This window comes from Mauremys reevesii, linkage group 2, assembly GCF_016161935.1.
Source record: "Mauremys reevesii isolate NIE-2019 linkage group 2, ASM1616193v1, whole genome shotgun sequence".
NCBI classification, from domain to species: Eukaryota; Metazoa; Chordata; order Testudines; family Geoemydidae; genus Mauremys; species Mauremys reevesii.
The window spans coordinates 276,812,873-276,832,629 of record NC_052624.1 but is presented as its reverse complement, the minus strand read 5'-3'; the positions used below and the strand labels follow the sequence as shown (position 1 = coordinate 276,832,629).

Sequence of the window (19,757 nt, the reverse complement as noted above, 5' to 3'; positions counted from 1 at the left end):
ATGATTAAGGAGGCTTGTCCAGTTCACCTCTTCATTTAGAAATGAAACAGAGCATATTGTAGCTATGACCTTTAAGCTCATTCCTTCTCTGACAAATGTCCATGGTGCAAAAAACAATAGAATGAGACAGTTTCTAAATCAGGCTTGTCTTCTGTCCATGAGGCAGAATGCTCGGTAAATTATCTGGACATATGTTTGGCCAGTAAGCTTCACAGGCAGCTCATAACTAAACTTTTATGCTTAAAAACTCTATCTCCACTGCTGTCCCACGCCTTTGAGCTTCATTGTCACAGTGGAAATTTGCCCCGCCTCTGCCATGATATAAGTGAAATCTGGTATGCTGCCAATTTTAACTACAGTAGAACCTCAGAGTTATGAACATCAGAGTTAGGAACTGACCGGTCAACCACACACCTCATTTGGAACTGGAAGTACACGATCAGGGAGCAACAGAGACCTCCCCACCTGCCCAAAAAAGAGCAAATACAGTACGGTACTGTGTTAAACATAAACTACTAACAAATAAAGGGAAAGCAGCATTTTTCTTCTGCATAGTAAAGTTTCAACGCTGTATTAAGTCAATATTCAGTTGTAAACTTTTGAAAGGACAACCATAATGGTTTGTTCAGAATTACGAACATTTCAGAGTTATGAATAACCACCCTTCACAAGATGTTTGTAACTCTGAGCTTCTATTTTATCTCATTTACCTCTCAAGTTGCATGTAGATATTGAACCATGGTTTTGATTCACTACATTTGTAAACATGATAGGTAATGAGCTAGATTTATTTTTTGTAATTAAATGGTTATAAATTGTTAGATGGGATTGTTGGGTCTATATGGGGAAGATGGGATGAATGGATCTTTCTGGCCTGAACAGTTTGCACATAGTTTCTCTAGTAACTTCGAGCAATAGCCAATGTCTTGAGGGCCTTCAGGTTGTGGTCTGTTGGTCAAGATTATGCAGCGCATATTAAAATGCAATTTATGATTCTTCTTTGAGAGATGTCCCTGTGGGTGCTCCATTCCAGGTGATGGTGCGTCCCTGTGCGTTTGCTTAGAGAGTTTTGCAGCAATGCCTGCCTCGTATGTCGTTGGCGCTTCATCTAGCACGTGCACAACTCAGACTCCTCAGTTCCTTCTCAACCGTCCCTGTCCTGAGACGGAGTTCAGCAGTCCCACTGAAAATCTTCATTTCTACTAGATTAGTGAGATAGGATAGTTTACATACATGAAGTTTCAGTTATTAGAGTTACATTCCCTACCAGAAAAAAAAGTTTTTATTTCTTTATCCCTTAGTACAATTAGTATTAGGTTAGAAAAATGCCTGGTTCACCAGGATTTAAAAGATGCACAACATGCAGAGAGACAAAGCCTCTGTCAGATGGACACGCTCATTGTGTTCGTTGCCTAGGGGAAGCTCACATTCCTCAGAAATGTGCCCATTGTAACAAACTGAAAGCTAGGGCACCCAGAGATAGAGGCCTGAGACTGAAACTCATCTTGATGGAGAAGTCATTAAGACCAGCTTCCATCCCAGGGCAGGAACCCCCTTCCCTGCATAGGTCACTGGTCTCTTCACCGCCAAGGTCCCCAAAGACCAAAAAAATCCTCAAAATGCAAGCCATCCTCTTTGCCTGATAGAGAGCAGACCAACACAAAACAGTCGCAGACCAAATCACTCTCATCGGTGCTGGCCGCACCACAGCTCAGAACCTATGACACACATTATGCAGGACATATTAAAATGCAATTTATGATTGCCTTCATGTCTAATAGAAAACTGCAGCCTGTGAAGACTAGAGGTCCCAACACAAAAGTGCTATATCTTGATCTGAGCGCTCATGTGGATGTTGCACACTGGGACCTGTCGTCTCTCTGAGCTGCATCTTCAAACTAGAGAGAAGAGCAATTTCAAGATGCTCCATTTCAAGCAGATTCTAGGTAGCCCTTCAGTTCCTGACAAGTTTCCAATGCAGCCCTTGTTCGACTAAGTTTGGGTGCCCTTGATGCACACATCAGAGGATACCACTTGTTTTCCACGTTTTTTGTAGCAAATTTCTGGATTTATCTCTTTGCTTGAGACACAAATGCTAAAATCTATTTGTTGCCAACTGCCTAAAAGCAAGTAAAAATTATTTTAGGAGGAAAGAAATCAAGCAGGGAAGCATAGCTAGTCATTATTTAAATGACTGTGTTTCATGGCAATTTTCTCTTGAAATAACCTTCTGGTTTCTGAAATTGTGGAGCATTATTTATTTCAATGGCCAAAAATCTTTCTTGCTCAAACCTCCTCATACTACATGCATTATTATAGCAGTGATGAAAAGCCAACCCCAGATAACTGACTAATAATATTAATAGGGACTATATGTCAATGAGGTGACTACGATTATAATGCTTCAGAAAATGCAGATCATTATCCAAGCAACTTAGCAACATCTTTGGGGTTTGAACTGAAGAACATACTAGTAGTCTTTCACTGCATAGATCAAAGGTCATGTCCTAGTAGTAGCCACATGTCCTAGTATAGCACTTGGTTTGAGGCAGTGTAAGGAAGTAGAAAGGGCGCAAGACTTTGAAAAAATACACACAGATTCTCTCCTCATTACTGCATGAATGCATGTGCTGGCTCTGGTTCTTCCTTGAGAAATGAGACTATAGTTAAGGCACTGTTGGAGGGTCTGCCCCGAGCCAAAACCATGGCATGCACTACCTTGTGAGGGTGCCATGTTGTTCCAGAGGATAAGCTCAGAAATCATGTTGTTGAGCATTCAGTATTTATTTCTTGTCACCTGCCTCAAAGAGACGTACTTAAGAAGAATTTTTTAAGTAAAAAGAAATTGCCTTTAATCATTTCAGAATGCCCAATTTTGTGCAGTAGTGTTTCTTTTAAATGTATGGTCTGCTGCGTTCCAGGCAAATACCCTCACTCAGTTGATCTATTTGCTACAAACCTGCAGTAAATGGAATTATTCCTAATAATTTTCCCCTTAGGGCATCCTCACAGGTCTTCTCATACGGTAGTATTAGAAGTTTCTTTAAAACCTGGATTTAATTTGAGACCCATTCAGACCACAGAAGTTTTGTAGAAATGCAGCTATAGTTTGGCTCCAGGTCTTGTCAGATTGCTAGTGGTGTCAGAATTCATTGCCATCTGAGGGCTGTTCGAAGGCTTATGCAAAATGTGTTGTTTCTTCTCAGTCTGGTCCTACAAGATAGGTGTCATTATCATAAGGCCATCCCCACGACTGGCCCTTTATTGGTTATCTCAGCTTTGTCAGTCGCTATCTCCTATCTAAGTTTTAAGAGTGCATTAATTGCTGTAGTATTTAACATTGAGTCAGATTTTCAGAAGAGCTCGGCTCCTCTATAGACAAAAATGTTAAGGGGACTTTTGATTCTAATAGTCTTCTACTCTCAGCTGAAGATCATCTATTCCAGTAGATTTGTTTGCTTTGCACATCTCTCAGATGTTTTGTTTTATAGGTAAATTTTCTCTATTTGAGTTTGGCTTGTCAGTTTGCAGGAAGTTGTCATTTTATCATTGGTAAAACCTTTCCTTTTGTAAGCTCGGTATCCATGTGATATGTAAAAAAGGCACTGCAAAGCCCTGACAGGCACTTTCCGTAGAACAGTAAAAGGCTCCAGGCTAGGGCTTGATGTTTGAAATCTACCTAATCTGATTTATGGCTGTAGAATTTACACTTATAAAACCTGCATTAGTCAGAAACTGTCCTTTGCAGCAGTTAAACACCTGAGGCTGGCCTGGGTCAGCTGACTCGGGTTTGCAGGGCTCGGGCTGTAAATGTTTGAAGTCAGGCTGGAGCCCAAGCTCAGAGACCCTCCCTTCTCATGAGGTCCCAGATCTCAGGCTCCAGCTCAAGCCCGAACATCTAAACCACAGTTGTACAGCTCTGCCATCCGAGGACCACAAGCCCAAGTCAGCTGACCCAGGCTAGCCAAGGGAGCTTAGTTGCTATGTGGACAGATGTTTGGAGTTCACTGGGGCATGACTGGGTAAAAGATGACAGATTTAATAACATTGTGTCTCCAGCATTTGGCAGAAGCTGTATTGCTGTTTATAATTGATTTTTTGAAACCACCTTTATTTAAGTAGCATAAGCATTATGGGGAGTGAAGAGCTATAGGCCACTAGCATTAGGCTAACAATTATTTATTATGATGCTTAGAGTGTCCATGCCTAACAGCCCATTTGGAGATGAGGGCCTAGGGAACAGAGAAATTATGTCCCTGATCCCATGATTCTCTGTTCACATGCACTCTGCTTCTTTTTTGCACAGTGCTGTACAGGATTAGACATAAGCAACTTGCCTAAATTCTCACAATAAATTTGTGGTCAAGATGGAAATTGAACCTCCATCTTCTGTCCAGTGCAGTGCCTTAACCATAAGACCTTCCTCTCAGTTAGAAATCCTATTTTGTTTATAGTTTATTATGACCATGAAAATTTGTGCAAAATGATCTCCCATTTAAGTTCCATCTTTTTTAAAATTGCCTTAACACAACCTGAAATCAGGAGGAAGTATAGTTTAGTGGTTAAAGGAGTGGGCTGGAAAATGGTGCTCCCTAAGTTATGTTCCTGGTGCTTTCATTGTCTCTCTTACGATGGGCAAATCATTTAACATCTGTGCCTCAGTGTGCCCCTCTGTAAAATAAATACACTAGTGCTGAACCACTTCATAAGGGATGTTTCATAGACTTTAAGGCCAGATGGGACCATCAGACATCTGGTCTGACCATCCAGATACATCTATATGAAGCCAAAAGACTTCAGTTAGACCAAAATATTTCGGTCCTCAAACACACAGGTAAAGAACAGGAGAGACCAAGGTGCCACCAATGCCTGACTCCCCTGCAGTGGTTGGGAATTTATTAGGTGGGATATGCCCAGATGTTCCAGCAGGCAAAGGACAGGCCTTGCTATGAATTGAAAAAAAATCCAACTTCCCTACCAATCTGACCTGGGGGGAAATTCCTTCCTGTCCCCAATTCTGGTGATCAGTATGACCCTGAGCATGTGAGCAAGACACACCAGCTAGGCATCTAAAAAGGATTCTCTGTACCACCTCAGAGCTCCAGCCCACCCTCTCCAGCTGTTGCCAATCTCTAATGCTTCAGAGGAAAGAGAGCCCCATCTGTGCTCCAAAAATACATTTAACCAGTATTGCAGGGGATGGGGGCGGGTGGCGGGGGGGAGAAGAAATATTCCTTCCTAACCCTTGCAAGGAATCACTGAAGCATGAGACTTGTTTATCTTAATAAAGAGCTGCAAATGTTATGACTATGTTGAGGACAATGATGGCAATCTTGTTCTCTCCATGCTGCTGTGATACGTTTCCCCTGGGGTGCCATTTGAAACTGGGTTACCCCTGAGCCCGCCTGTTCCACCAGCCTGGGCTCCCTTACACTGTCCTGTTGAGCCAGGCCCTCAAGCCTCCTCCAGCGCGCACACAGGTAGGGACACACCCAGCTGCAGAAAGACACAGACACTAAAATCAGCACTGCATGGGTATGCTTCAGCTAGGGAATTGCCCAGCATTCCAGTGCACACTCCTCTGGAGTGTAAACCCAAAATTGTATCGTCAGGTGCTGCACAGAGAACTGTACAGCATAAGCTTGTTGAAATTCGCCTCCTCCCTCAATGTGGAGGAAGATATGCACAGCTTCTCTCCCCCTGCCCCCACCCCCCTCTATGAATTCCACAGACGGGTTTTAGAGAAAACAAAAACAAGTTTATTAACTACAAAAGATAGATTTTAAGTGATTATTAGGGTTAGCAAACAGATCAAAAGAGATTACCCAGCAAATAAAACAAATGAAATATAAGCTTAAGATACTAAAGAAACTGGTAACCAGTAGTAATTTCTCCCCCTAAATGTTGTTTTAGGCAGATTGGAGAGATTCTTGAGGGCTTGCAGTTTAAAACTCCAGGTATTCCTTTTACAGGCCAGACACCTTTTCCAGCGTGGGCTCAGTCCTTTTTCCTCCCTTTGTCTTTGTTTTTTAGAAGTTCACAGCAGTCATCCTGGGCGGAGATTCAGTGAAGAGTGAACACTGATTATGTCTCTCACCTGCCTTGAATAGGTTTTACATATGGTGGGAATCTTTTGTTTTCCAGTGTGGCTCCCCCACCCCTCAGTGGAAAAATACTGGTATTCTATCATGGAGTCCAGTACCAGGTATGTGATCACATGGTCCTGCAGTGTCAAAGCATCTATGAGTCAGAGACATTTTGTAGCATCCCAGGAAAACGTCTCAGGAAGGTGAGAGATTACCATCTTCAAAGACCTATTGTTCTCCCTAATGGTCCATTGACTTGTTCCCAGCTAGCCAGCCAGATTGGTTGCATTCTGTCTGGTGTTCCCCAGGTGCAAACACTTTTGTAGTACAGCTCTATAGTCAATATTCCTAACTTTAGATACAAAATAATACATGCATTCAAATAGGATAAACATATTCCATTAATCATAACCTTTTCAATGATCTCTCACATGCCTTACCTTGCATAGAACATATAGTTATGCTATAATCATATTATAACCATATTTCTATGAAGAATATGGGGTGTAGTGTTACAGGCGCATGGACCGGGGGTCCAAGAGATTCACATACACCAAGGCCAGAAAGGATCAGCGCTACCACCTAGGCCAACCCCCCAACTCTCCCCTTGCTCCACACATAGGCTGTAGAATTTCTTCCTGAAGCTGAATGGGAGCATCTCTTTAAAAAGATATATAATCTTGTTCTAAAGACTCCAAGCAATGAGTCCACCATCTCCTCTGGTAAGCTGTTTAATTATCCTCACAGATAGGAAAGTGCCTGAGAAGGCAGGAAGCCAGTGCCTGGTATCAAAGAGGTGGAGAAACACTAATCTAGATCTTTGATAGATCTAAAAAAATAGAGTTGGACCAATAACTGATCTCGGAGTGAGCCAGTTTTTAATTACTCAACGTGTGCCCTGATAATTCCATACAATGCAGTTGTTTTAATCAAAAAGTCATGTGGTACTAAGTCAACCTTCCAAGTATACTATAGCAATACAGGTGCCTTTAGCAACCAGACCTGTAAATCTGCCAGAAAAAGCAACAGGTTTGTCTGACAAAACCTACCTTCCATGAAACCATGCTGACTGTCAATAATTATATTTTTAGTCTCTAGTTCTTTGTTGGCAGAATCCTGAATTAACTGCTCCATCAGCCTGTAGTTACCTGAGTCATCCCATTTACTCTTTCTAAATATTGGAACTACATTGGCAGTCCTCCTTTCCTCTGGAGTTTCCCCAGATTCCCAAGATTTGTCCAAAATTAACATTAGTGGTCCAGAGAGCTCCTCAGCTCATTCATTTAAGATTCTTGGGTCTAGGCTTGTTGATTTGCTCTGAGGTTTAGTAAATATTTTTTGTACATCACTGTCAGATCTTGGGATAAAAGGTGTTTTATATGAGTACAATATATAATTAACTATAGTTTTAATAATTATGTATTATTTAACTATTTTACATGAATAATATGCAGAAATATTTTGAATAAATACACTGAAAGGGGAGAAAGAAATTGTAAGCTCTTTGGGTTAGTGAACATCTTTGCATTATGGGCATGCAGTGCCTAAAACCATGGGACCCTCCTCATTAACTGGGGCCTCTAGATGCTACCACAATACAAAAAATTAATAATAATCATAATGATAAATTCCATTGGCTTCAGAGTTCAGCCTTATTAAACCAACGTTTCATGACTCTGTCCAACAAAACAAACTTGTTATCTGTTGGCAAAGATGCTGCATTTTTGTGCCTAAGGAGAGAAAATAAATCCATAGATTAGTAATGAGATTCAATTTTACATCATCATTTTTCGTCCTGATAAGGTTGTATTATTAGCATTTTACACAGATGCATCAGACAACACCTGGTGTTCCATCTTAACGAAGTGAGTCTTTAATGTTCCACAGCAGCGTGCTGTTCAGCCAGGCAATGGAAAAAAAATTAGTCCATTATTGGGGAAACATTATACAGACAAAATACATTTCCTCCATACCGGGGGGAGGGGAAAGCCAGCATGCGTGATGAAGATTTTCTTAATAAGATTTCTGTTTTCAAATAGTCCACTTCAGCCCTGTTAATAAAATGAATGTTAGTTGCATGGACTAAGATCACAGGTATATTTTTATCTGTTTGACAGTGATGCAATTGTATTTTCTTTCCAAACTTCCCCATATCTTGGCCAAATATGGCTTGGATTTAAGAGGACTTTTTAAAGGCAGCATTTCAGTGATCAGTTGGTATAATCTGAATTGTATGAGGTCTCATAGAAAACCATAACACATTTATTTATGAATTATCCTGTCACTTAAGTATATCTGTTTACTGCAGAGGACACATACACAGGGACCCTTTTAAGGTAGCATTTAAAAATGAATTTAAAGAGCATTTTGGTTTAATTTTCTGGGTCAGTTTGTTTAAATACACATTTGTTCAAGGGAGACTTTAGGCAGTAGGGTATATTTGAGCATCAATGCAGTAGAATACAGCAATTGTGCTAATAATGGATAGAAAACTGATAACGTGGGCAGCATATTATTTATTTTTATTAAGAATGATTGATTTTTGGCTTGTGTCTTAGTTTGGGATTGATTGCAGTGTATGTCTTCATTTTCTTCCTGGCTCCACTATAGAACATTGTATTACTCTCCTTCCATAGCTCCTTACTCCCCTGCCTGCCTCCGTTCTTAGCCTCCTCCCTATGAGATCAGCTCCAGTCTCTGCCCTGTGTGACAGTTACCCATTATGACAGGCTGGCCTATTTTTGGAAATCTGTCCCCACTCTTTTCCCCACTAGAAAAGAAAGACAAGTTGTCTTTAAAAATTAATCCAGGAGGAGAAAGCTGCATGGAGAGAGAGAGAGAGCCAGCAGGCACTTGCCACTCGTTTCCCTGGCCTGCAATATTCCTAATTATTTGTTCATCTTGTGTCACTAGATCAGGGAGGTTTGCACTTTGCATGATGGTGTCATTGATTATGTATTCTAAAGATCTCCAAAAGGGCCTCTCTGTTTAGCACAGAAAGAAAATCAGACTAAAATGCAACTTGGAGCTGCATGGATGCCATCCAGTCATGTCTTATTTTTCACACATTCTGATCTTCTTTAGCAAAAACAGAACTACTACTGCTTGTCTCCAAGGAACAAAAACAGACATTCAGAACTTGGCAGTCAGGACGGAAAGAATCTTTCCCCATTTATTTAGCACTTACCATAGACTACAGGCCCTACAATTACTACAGTAAATGTTGATAAATCATAGTACAGGAGTAACACTGATATTGCTGTTCTCTGAACAGAAATAAATGTGGCCCTAGCAACAGCATATTGTATTTGTATATGGTCTCCTCATGACCAGACCACTTAGGGTGCATTTTACATATGAGGGCCAAATAAGGTAATAGTAGTTTTTGTTTTTTTTCATGGTGGTTAATTTAATTTTAAAAGTTTATGGCAAAATGAGTACAACAGAATAATGCTATTGGAAGAGGATATGGACTACACCAGGAATGAGAAGATTTTGTTTGTTAAATCAAAATGAGTAGTCCTTTGAATTCTGGTCCACATTATCTGAACCACTGAAGATCAGGAGGGTTTGGGTAAATAGTTCAACTTCTGGCTCATCTCTAGCATTAACTCTGGTTAACTCTTGTCCATCTATCAAATCTACCTACTTAATCTTTGCCATTATTTTTTATTTTATATCTGTATACATAACCTGAACAGCTCTCTACCTACCTACACATTGATACAGCCCCCAACAGTATCTAAGCACTTTTTGCTGGAAATCAGTGCTGACTCATCTTCAGACTGCTGTTTTTCCCTTCAGATTTTCCTTTATTATATTAGAATCCAAGATGTATAAAATAATGAGAAAAGAGAAATTTTCATAAACAATACAAAAAGAGTAAAATCTACTCAGGCTAGTATAGATTGGCTCCATGCTCTAGTGAAGTTCTGTGAAAGTTGTGTCCTGTTAGCCTAGTGAGTCTTGGGACATCACATTTAACACGTATCGGCTAACAATGACAAAGATGGATGTCAAAAGACCTGCAAAATGCAGTAAATCTGTAAGTAAAAATGTGATGTTACTTCTTTTAAATCAGACTTTTGGGGTATTCAGCTCATACTGATAAAATTGCTTGAGTATATTCATTTAGCTTTTCTTGTCACCTTTAATTATAGTAATAATACTGTACACACATTTTTTGTCATTTGTATCTGCTGGAACTGGAAATTTTATAGCAAGTTTAATTGTAAACCAGGCACAGTTTGTTCATTTTACTGCTCGGGGAAATTTGCACCACTGTGCTTGTGCAAAATTCATGTCCCCTGCAGATTTCTTTGCTTCCCTGAAATAAAAATGACTTTCTGACAGGGAAGGAAAGAGAAGCTGCAAGAACAGTCACACACCACTCCCTACCTGTGCAGGTACATCATTTCAGGCCCCCAGAACAGCTGGCAGAGAGGTAATTCATTGCAGATCTGGGGACATCCCAGCGAGTGGCTTCTATCCATAGCCGGGATCAACCGCTAGTCCCAGCTGGGCTGCAGGAAGGATGGGATGGGACTTCCTCTTCCCCTGCAAGGAGTGGCTAGGGTTGTCAGACCCACCCCCAGAAACCTCCCCCACTTGCAGGAAGCTCAGCATCCTCCCCTGCTTCCTATCCCCATCACTCCTTAGCTGCGTGGGGAGGGGTCACTGTATGGGGAGATGCTCCCTCAACCCCCGAGCATCCGGACCCTCCCATGCCAGATATCCCCTCCAAGACTCACCTCATACACCCAGAACCCCCCTAGTCCTCCATACCCAAACCCCACCCCACTGAACCTCAACCCCTGCATCTGGAGGCCCCTGAACCCAGACTCCCTGCCTCCAGGTCCCCACCCCTGTTCTCCTGGCACTCCAACCCCCACCCTGATGAGTCTCACTCCCCTGCACCACCCTGAGCCCCCACATCACTGACCCCCCCAACTAGCTACACCCAGATCCCCGCACAGGGCTGGGCAACGGGGCCCATGCCCAGGGTACGGTGGCCAGTGGGCGCCACAAGGGGTTTGGGCTTCCCCTGGCTGGTTGTGGCCGGATTCCTCTCTTCTCTGGCCCCTTCCCTGCGCTGGGCCAGTGGGCTTCTCCCTGACCCCCTAGCCCCTCCCTCCCTCCCTCCCTCCTCAGCCGGCCAGCTGAGGGCTCTGGCTCTGCCCCAGCCCCGGGGAGCCCAGAGCGGCCCGGCCAGGGCCGGTCACTGGCAGCACGGCTCACTGCCTGGAGCAGAGCTGAGTCACTCCATAACTGCGGCCCTGCACCGCTCAGTCTCTGGTAGGGGGTCGACTGGGCTGGGGCCAGGTGGAGCAAAACTTCAAAGTGAGTGAGGGGGCGGGAGAGCCGGGGAGGGAGGAGGGACTTAAAGTGACAGTGCACTCACTGTCTCTCAAACTTCCCTAATACACACACACACACACACACACATGCTCTCACACCCACATATACTCTACCTCTCAGAGTCCCCCAGTACAGATCGACCCACACCCACCCACCCACACACACACACACACACAGTCTCACACTCTCCAACACACACTGTTTTTCTCACAATCCTACACACACACTGTCTCTCTCTCACCCACAGACTGGTTCTCACACCCACATACACTCTGCCTCTCACAGTCCCCCAACACAGACTGTCTCACACACAGTCTCACACTCAACACACACACACACACACACACACAGAGGCTTTCTCTCTCTCTCGAGAGAGAGAGAGAGAGAGAGAAAGAGAGAGAGAGACAGACAGACAGACAGACTTGTATTATTATTGTCGTTATTACTGCTTGGTACTTCCTGTCAAAATGCTTGTGGTAAGCTAGGAGTGGCTAGGGGCTGCAGAGGGGCCGTGGGCTCTGGCAAGATGCAGCCTCCATGTGACAGCGCGAAGCCTACCTTGAGCCTCAGGCCAAGTGCCAGGCACCACAAGCCACCGCAGCATCACAGAAGTAAGCGTGGCGATACACCATATACCATGCCACCTTTACTTCTGCACTTCGGCTGACAGTGGCCTAGGAATTTGATAGTTGTAGCAGTTACTCATTGTGACGTTATCTGATTGAAACATGACCATGTAGGTCATTGTTGCAACCACTGTTATATATTTGCAACAAATCTTGTACAAAATGTGGCATGTAAGATATCTATGAAAAGCTTATGGTTTGCTGACTATGTTTATGCTATTTGTATGCATGTATCATTTTTGTATTTGAAGTTCTGAGTATTGATTCTATACCTGGATTTCAAATGTTTGCCCACAAGGTAGTTAGCCTGCACATCTTGAAGGGACTAGTCAAAGTAAGTGGCTCATCAAGGGACACTTAACTCAAAATGGACCATGGGAGATGCCCATCTACATTGAATGGACTTTCCTGTGGACATTCCATATGAAGTATAGGTAATGGCCTGGAGGTGATGTGTGTGGGAGCCTAGGGAGCCCACAGGAGCCAGGGGTGATGGTGGAAGAAGGGGAGAGGAGTGCCAAAATACAAGCTCACCCAGGGCACCATTTTCACTAAGGCTAGCCCTGCCCCCACATCACTAAGCCCCGCTCCCCCAGCACCCAGACCCCCTTGCTGAGACCCCCACACCCAGACTTCTCTGCTGAGACCCAACCACCTTCACCTGGAAGCCCCTGCAGAGTGCCATTGCCCCTACACCTAGAACGCCCCCACCCCCAACAAGCCTCGGTGCACCCAGATCCCCCCCCCCCCAACTGAGATGCCTGCACCCAGGTTGTCCCAGACAGAATCCTCTCACCCCGCACCTGGATCCCCCCACACTGAGCCCCTCCACATTTGGATCCTGCCTGGTTGAGCCTGCCTGCCCCACACCTGGTGCGTCTGGTGCAGATGGGCAGGGCCCCAGGGTATTTCTGGAGCAGGCCCAGGCCTTGTGCTGTGTCAGGGTCGGGTAAAGCTTCACTACTGAGTCTGTGTCCCGGGGTTTGAGGGAGGGGGGGCTGCAGGGTGATCTCTCACCTTCGTGCAGCCAGTGGCCTGTGCTCCCCACTGCCATGCTGGAGCCTCTGCATTTATTTACTGACAAATAAAACTTGCCAAAATTTGCAGAATTTTTAATTTTTTGGCACAGAATGCCCTCAGGAGTGTTAACTTGCAGCTGCAGTATGGATTTTGTTGACCACTCCAATCCCTCCATTTTCTCCCCCATCCCCAGAAAAAAATAAGTTTGAACACCTTCAAGGTTAAGACCTTCTAGGTAAGGATTTTCAAAGTAGTTGCATTTTTTACATAACAATTTTAACAGTATTGTACTGAAGTCACACTTCTCTCTGAAGTATGCTTCTGTCATCTGTAGGAAGTACCACATATGTTTACATGCACAGAACTGCAGATGCATAACTTACTTATGAAAATGTCTAATGTTATGTACTCACACAGTGGATATATGCACACTCACATGGTCATCTGACTGGATGCATGTGTGTGCAGATACCTGATGTGCACATCATGTATATGTGTGCATAAACTAGGTAAGTACAGTCGTATGTGTTCAAAGGAAATTTGAACACATCTCTTTGAAACTCTTACAAAATGGCAGGAATGCTTTATTTTAAAAATTTAGTTTGTGAAAACCGAAAAAGAAAAATGTTTTAAGATCCCAAAAGCCAGGCTCTTCATTGTAAATTAAAATGCTAAATATAGTTTCATTCATCAGAAAACTACTAGTACCACAAATTAGAGCTCTCAGAGAGTCCAAGAATTGATTGGATGTAGATAGCCAGCCCTGCTCTCCGTCTACAGATGGTCCCTGGAAATTTTGTGACTGGATTACATTAGTGGAATAGCAATTGCCTTCCTTTTTGTGTATAACCCCTTTCCTCTTCACTGACCCAGTATGAGGTTGTTCCACATAGGCAAAGTCTGCATTGTGACTTTTTACACAACTCAGAGAAAATGATTTCTAGGCTCCCCTGTGTGTGCTGCATTGTGTGTCAGTGTGTATTCACCTCAGACCAGACCCACTCAGACAAACCATGAACAAGGCTTTCTTCTGTAAAGAAACAAAGAACAGGATTACAGTCCATCAGCCTCCTCTCTACTTGCCTGCCTCATGCTCCCAGCTTCAGACACTGCTGATACTTTCTGCTGGGAGGGCAGAGGGTACATCCTTGTAGGAACCAGGAAGTTCTCTCAACATGCTACAGTTGTAGTCCACAACTTGTAGTTCTGATGGCTGCTGCAGCACACTGGACCTTGGGATACATGTGGATAAAGGCATTCCTTCTGCACTGATTTGTGCTGGGAGTTAAAATGTCTGCCTGGGCTCATGCCCTTCACGCTCTCATATGCAAATAAGTAGGCATAGTTTGGCCCTTAAGCTCAAGACATGTTTTTCATGTCAGCCACCACTAATACTTGCATTTGTTAAAACTTTCATGTGTGCTGATGAAAGTGTAAACCAGCCAGGAGACCAGTGGATAGTGATTTCTGGACTCTTATGTTCCTTATGCTGAGTAGTAGTAGAGAATTGGTACATGATACAGCAGTAGATCATCTACGGTTGCCAGGCACCCAGTTTTCGACTGGAACGCCTGGTCAAAAAGGGACCTTGGCAGCTCTGGTTGGCACTGCTGACCGGGCCATTAAAAGTCCAGTCAGCGGTGCAGCAGGGGCCCAGGGCTAAGGCAGGCTCCATGCGGCTCTCGGAAGCAGCCGCCAGGTCCCTGCAGCGCCTGGGAGGCCAGGGAGGCTCTGCGCGCTGCCCCGGCCTGCGGGCCAGTTCTGCAGCTCCCATTGGCCAGGAACCACGACCAATGGGAGCTGTGGGGGCGGCGCCTGCGGGCGCAAGAGCAGTGCACGGTGCCTCCCTGGCTGCACCTATTACCCCCATCCCTTCCTGATTTTTCACACTTTCAATCTGGTCACCCCATCTTAAAAGATTTTGTACCTCAACCAAAAGTTATGAGCATAATGCATGAATTACTGGGTGAAATTCTCTGGGCTGTATTATGCAGGAAGTCCAACCAGCTCATTTATCAATTCATTGATTTTTAAGGTTAGAAGGGACCATTAGATCATCTGGTCTGAACCTGCATATCACAGCCCAATTACTCATATAGTGAGCCCAATGACTTGTTTGACTAAAGCAGATCTTCCAGAAAGGCATCCAGTTTTGATTTGAAGACTTCAGGAAAGTTTTCCCTTGGTAGTTTGTTCCCATGGTTAAATTACAAATTTTTAATAGTCAGGATGATTTTTTCTGATTTGAATTTGTTTAGCTTTAACTTCCATAACTTTCTTATGCCTTTCATAGCTAGTATTTTCTCCCTATGAAGGTATTTACACACTTCAATCAAGACACCTCCAAATCTTCTTTTTGATAAATTAAACAGATTGAGCTGTTCATAATTGTCCCACTCTGGCCTCAAAAATCTGAGTGTCTATGAGTCTTTAAAGGAGTGAAAAGGCAGCATGGTCCTTCAATTTCTTGCTGCTTTTGCTGAGATTTCCAACTTGTCAGTTAATGCAGACTATGCTGCTCTTTTTTCTGACGTGCTCACCCAACCACTTGGAATTGTACCAACTACAAATCCTTTTCACACAGATGACTAAAAAGTCATGAGATGGTTATCACTTTCAATCACTAACTAGTGACTTGTGCTGCATTTGAACCAGAAAACTAAAGAGAGAGCCTCTATTGCAGAATACTAATCCCCAGGGCCCACCCAGTCTCTCCTGTTTTTATACTAAAATAGATGCAACAAAATCTGACATAATTTAAAATCTCTACATTTTCCTGTTGATCATCACTTGCCTACCTTCCTGTAGATTTCTTGTATGTACATTTTATCATTACATGTTAACTAAACTGCACTATATTATTATGAACTTCTTTAATCTATTCTCTAGGTATAAGATACTGCAACTGTTTTAAAATATGTATGTATCTACAGTTAGTCATCTAATTTCATATTTAGGTACATGAAGTGACCTTGAAGTTAATAGGTGCTCAGCACCTCTGAAACTTAAGGCACTTACAGAATGTAGGTGCCTAAATATGGATTTAGGTGCCTAACTTTAGACACCCAAGTTTGAAAATATTACCTGTAGCTTATTAAAAGCCTTCCTCTGTTAGAAATACAGGATTTATACTTCACTACTCTTACGTTGTTTTCAGTTTCCTACTTAGGATTACTTATACTGTGTGTTTCTGTGGTTAAAAATTCTTTAAAAATTATTGGAAATTATTGACACAAAGCACAGAGTAACATTTTGAGGAGAAATAAGGGTGACATTTCATAGCAGTGATAAAACAAGAAGATTATTTTGTTAAATGTTGTTACAATAAGACCTTTTCCATAGATTTGCACCAGCCTGCCTCAAAAATGCTGGGTCTGATTCTCCCCTGCCTTTCACCTTGTGTGGCCATTTACAGCTTCGTTGGTGCAGATATGTGTAAAATATGCTGCTATTCTGATCTGGTGATGTTTTACTCTCACTTTGCATAGGGATAAATGAATATACAAGGTGCATGGCAGTGGAGTATCAGGTCCATGTCTCTCCCCTGACTCCCTTGCTCATCTAGCAGTGCCATCCTTTACATCCCTTCACAAAATCTCACTACACTTGATGCAAGAATCTTTAACATTTTGCTTCATTGACCCTCCAGCATACCTGAAAACATAGCTGAAAACATTTCTCTCTCTTATACACAGTATAACTTACAATTCTCCCTTTGCAATAATTTCCCTTTAGCTTTCTTATTTAACTTTGTTTTGTATATGTCATTTGGAGATAGCATACTTATGAAAGATAATAAAGTATTGCATTTAATTATACTTTCCATGATTAATTTGATTTTATAGAACCTCTGTATTGACAGATATATTCCCTAGAACTACACATGGTGTGGAAAAACAAAGGTAGAATATACATGCAAAAGGGTCCTTTTTCAAATCAATGCAGGACAATGCATAGCTCTTGTTTCGGTGACCAGAAATGGTGTTTCTGTTTTTGTGCTGAAAATTCACCACGTACCCTTTTATTTTGCCCTCTTTTTATTCACTGTATTTTTCGGTGGAAATAGTGCAGTGCATTTAATATTTTTTTATGAATTCTACTGTTTAAGGCTGACCTTCCAAAGGTTAGTTGCGTAAATGATCACAATTCTGTGAATCATATGGTTCACAAAATCCTAAAGTGCAAGTTAAAATGGTTCCATGTGGCTTCTAAAGCATTAGTACTTGTTAATCAGTTGAGGACAGGGGGCTAATGAATTTTTTTGCATATGGAGTTTCATCTCTTTTACTGCTGCCCCCTATACATGTGACTCTGGCATTTATATGCCTTACTTTGGCACTTACTAGATTGCAAATCTGCTTCTTTATTGATTCATAGTCATTATACTTACTTGCCTTTGTTTACCGGCTTACGAGCTGGTTAATGTTCAGAAGCTATTTTAATATTGTTACAATGCAGGATAAATCAATAATGGAAAAAGAACATAAACATTACGGTTAGTAGACTACAGCTGTGTGTCTCTACTACTTTTCAGAATCTACCATATGCAACAGAGTACTACAATATTGCTAAGCTACCTCTTGTGTTGCAATGAGTAAGCCTAATATTTTATTGACATTTTCATGCTAATACACATCCTTTTACTAAATAGTTTATTTTATTCAAATGTAGGCCCCAATCCTGCACTAAAAACTCTACAGGTGGATTCCTGCCCTGATGTGAAGCCCCGTTGACGTTAGGGGTTTTTGCACAGATAGGACTAGGTTATAGGACTGTGCACAAAAGGCACACTGGGTCTGAAAGTGCAAAAAAAATATTTAAAAGTAGGTTTCACATTAATTTTTATTTTATGTTTTGCTGTTGTAGGTGAAAACTGCTTCTCTTTTAATGATGATCATGGCGAAATTATGTAAAGCATAAATCTGAAGAAAATATTTTTAAACATTTCTCTAATTTCTTGAGAGGCTACATCTCGCCTTGCCCATATTCCTGCACAACCTACCTTGCATGTTTTGTAGCTATACATCTTATGTGGGGCATATGTTTTCATTAGCTGTGTGGGAACAGAGTTGTACCAACAAGATGTGTACTAGCCTTTCAATTTCCATGTTTTTAAGTTGAATCCCTTGTTATAAGTCTGCTATGTGCTTAGGAAGCTTTTGGATGCTGAAGATGATGTACCAGGGCTGGTTCAAGCAATACTACCAAGCCTAGCACTGCTGGTGTAATGCTTGCTGATTGTTTTCCAATGTGCTGTGGAGTTCCTGCTACTTGTACTCTCAGATTATAACTGTAGCCCTCAGAGAAAAAAAACAGAATGTCTTCCAAATTGTCACAGTTTAGTTAAAAATAGGCCCCCATTTTGTTTCTTCCTTTACCCCACAGTCACCAAAACACATGCTGTATCTGCAAGTCTGGCCTACTGAATTTCATTGCCTTGTTCCCACTTTTACTAGCACAGTGCTATTGTGTTTGGTTTTACAGCCCTACAAGATGTTAACTAAGATAAAAATGTTGGCTTTCACTGAGCTTAAACAGATCCTAGGAAATTGCTATTAATTATTTGTTTTAAATTAAAGATAAAATTTGAGCCTCGACTCAGTTGTTATTGTTGTTTATTTGTATTACCATATCACCGAGAAACCCTAGTGATGGACCAAGACCCCTCTGTAGTAAGTGTTGTACAAACACAGAACAGAAAGACAGGCCCTGTCTTCAGGAGCTTGATAATGTGAACATCCTTTCATAGCACTTGGATTCTTCAACGACTTTGGTTAGAATCAGCATGCGTTGTGACTCTAGATGATGTGCCATAGGGCTATTCCAGATCTCAGTAGCAATAGGAAGTTTTAGTGACTGGTAGACATTCAGTTTTAATGACAATGCAGATATTTATGTACTAAGGAAGAGTGATTTGACTAAGTATTTCTGGGAAGAAAATTAATCTAATTATGAAAATTGAAGTACTTCATAAAAGCAATAACATTAAATGACACCTGAATAATTTCAGCTAAAGTGCAGTTCTACCCTGAAAAGTGACTTTGAGCCAGTTTTATAATCTTACTCAGCACATCTGCTTTTCATGTAGTTATGACTCCTGAGTTACAAAAATGTTTTTACAGCTTTTGACTTTTGACAATCCTGAAGAGCCAATTTAGCTAAGAGGGAGGGAGCTAGAAGATATTCCTTTTTGTTATCACAAATGAGAGTTTTTTACACTTATGCAAAAAACCATTGATTTAAATATATACCGCTACCTCGATATAACGCCACCCGATATAACACGAATTTGGATATAACGCGGTAAAGCAGTGCTCCGGGCAGGCAGGGCTGCGCACTCCGGTGGATCAAAGCAAGTTCAATATAACACGGTTTCGCCTATAACGCAGTAAGATTTTTTTGGCTCCCAAGGACAGTGTTATATCGAGGTAGAGGTGTAGTTGCATGGGGTCATTAACAGCATACTTTTCTCTTCTGTTCCATTCCTTTTCTTATACCATGCCCATCACGGGGTAGCTGAGTGCTTTTTTAGCATATCAAGCAATATGACTAACTTTGTTCTTGCCATCTTCTCCCCAGAGGGAAAATTGTGTGGGCTTTCTTTTTCTTTTTTGTTTAAAATAAATATTTATGAATGCTGTGCTGTGTATTTTTTACTAGCAAAGGC

The 19,757-nt window shown here is 42.0% G+C and overlaps 1 protein-coding gene and 1 long non-coding RNA gene across 7 annotated transcripts in view; one reads left to right on the top strand and one right to left on the bottom strand.

Moving 5' to 3' along the window:
* Positions 1–19,757, top strand: part of TRAPPC9 (trafficking protein particle complex subunit 9) — an 825,958-nt gene that overhangs the window by 622,372 nt on the left and 183,829 nt on the right. The window lies entirely within an intron of this gene.
* LOC120398175 lies at positions 8,014–12,129 on the bottom strand. 2 transcript variants are annotated; one of them, XR_005594230.1, is made up of 4 exons: positions 12,003–12,129; positions 10,485–10,643; positions 9,800–9,896; positions 8,021–8,137 (listed from the first exon to the last, which is right to left on the bottom strand). It is a non-coding gene; the product is annotated as an uncharacterized LOC120398175 (long non-coding RNA). The 2 variants fall into 2 exon arrangements; XR_005594229.1 differs by lacking the exon at positions 9,800–9,896 and having other exon boundaries at positions 8,014–8,137.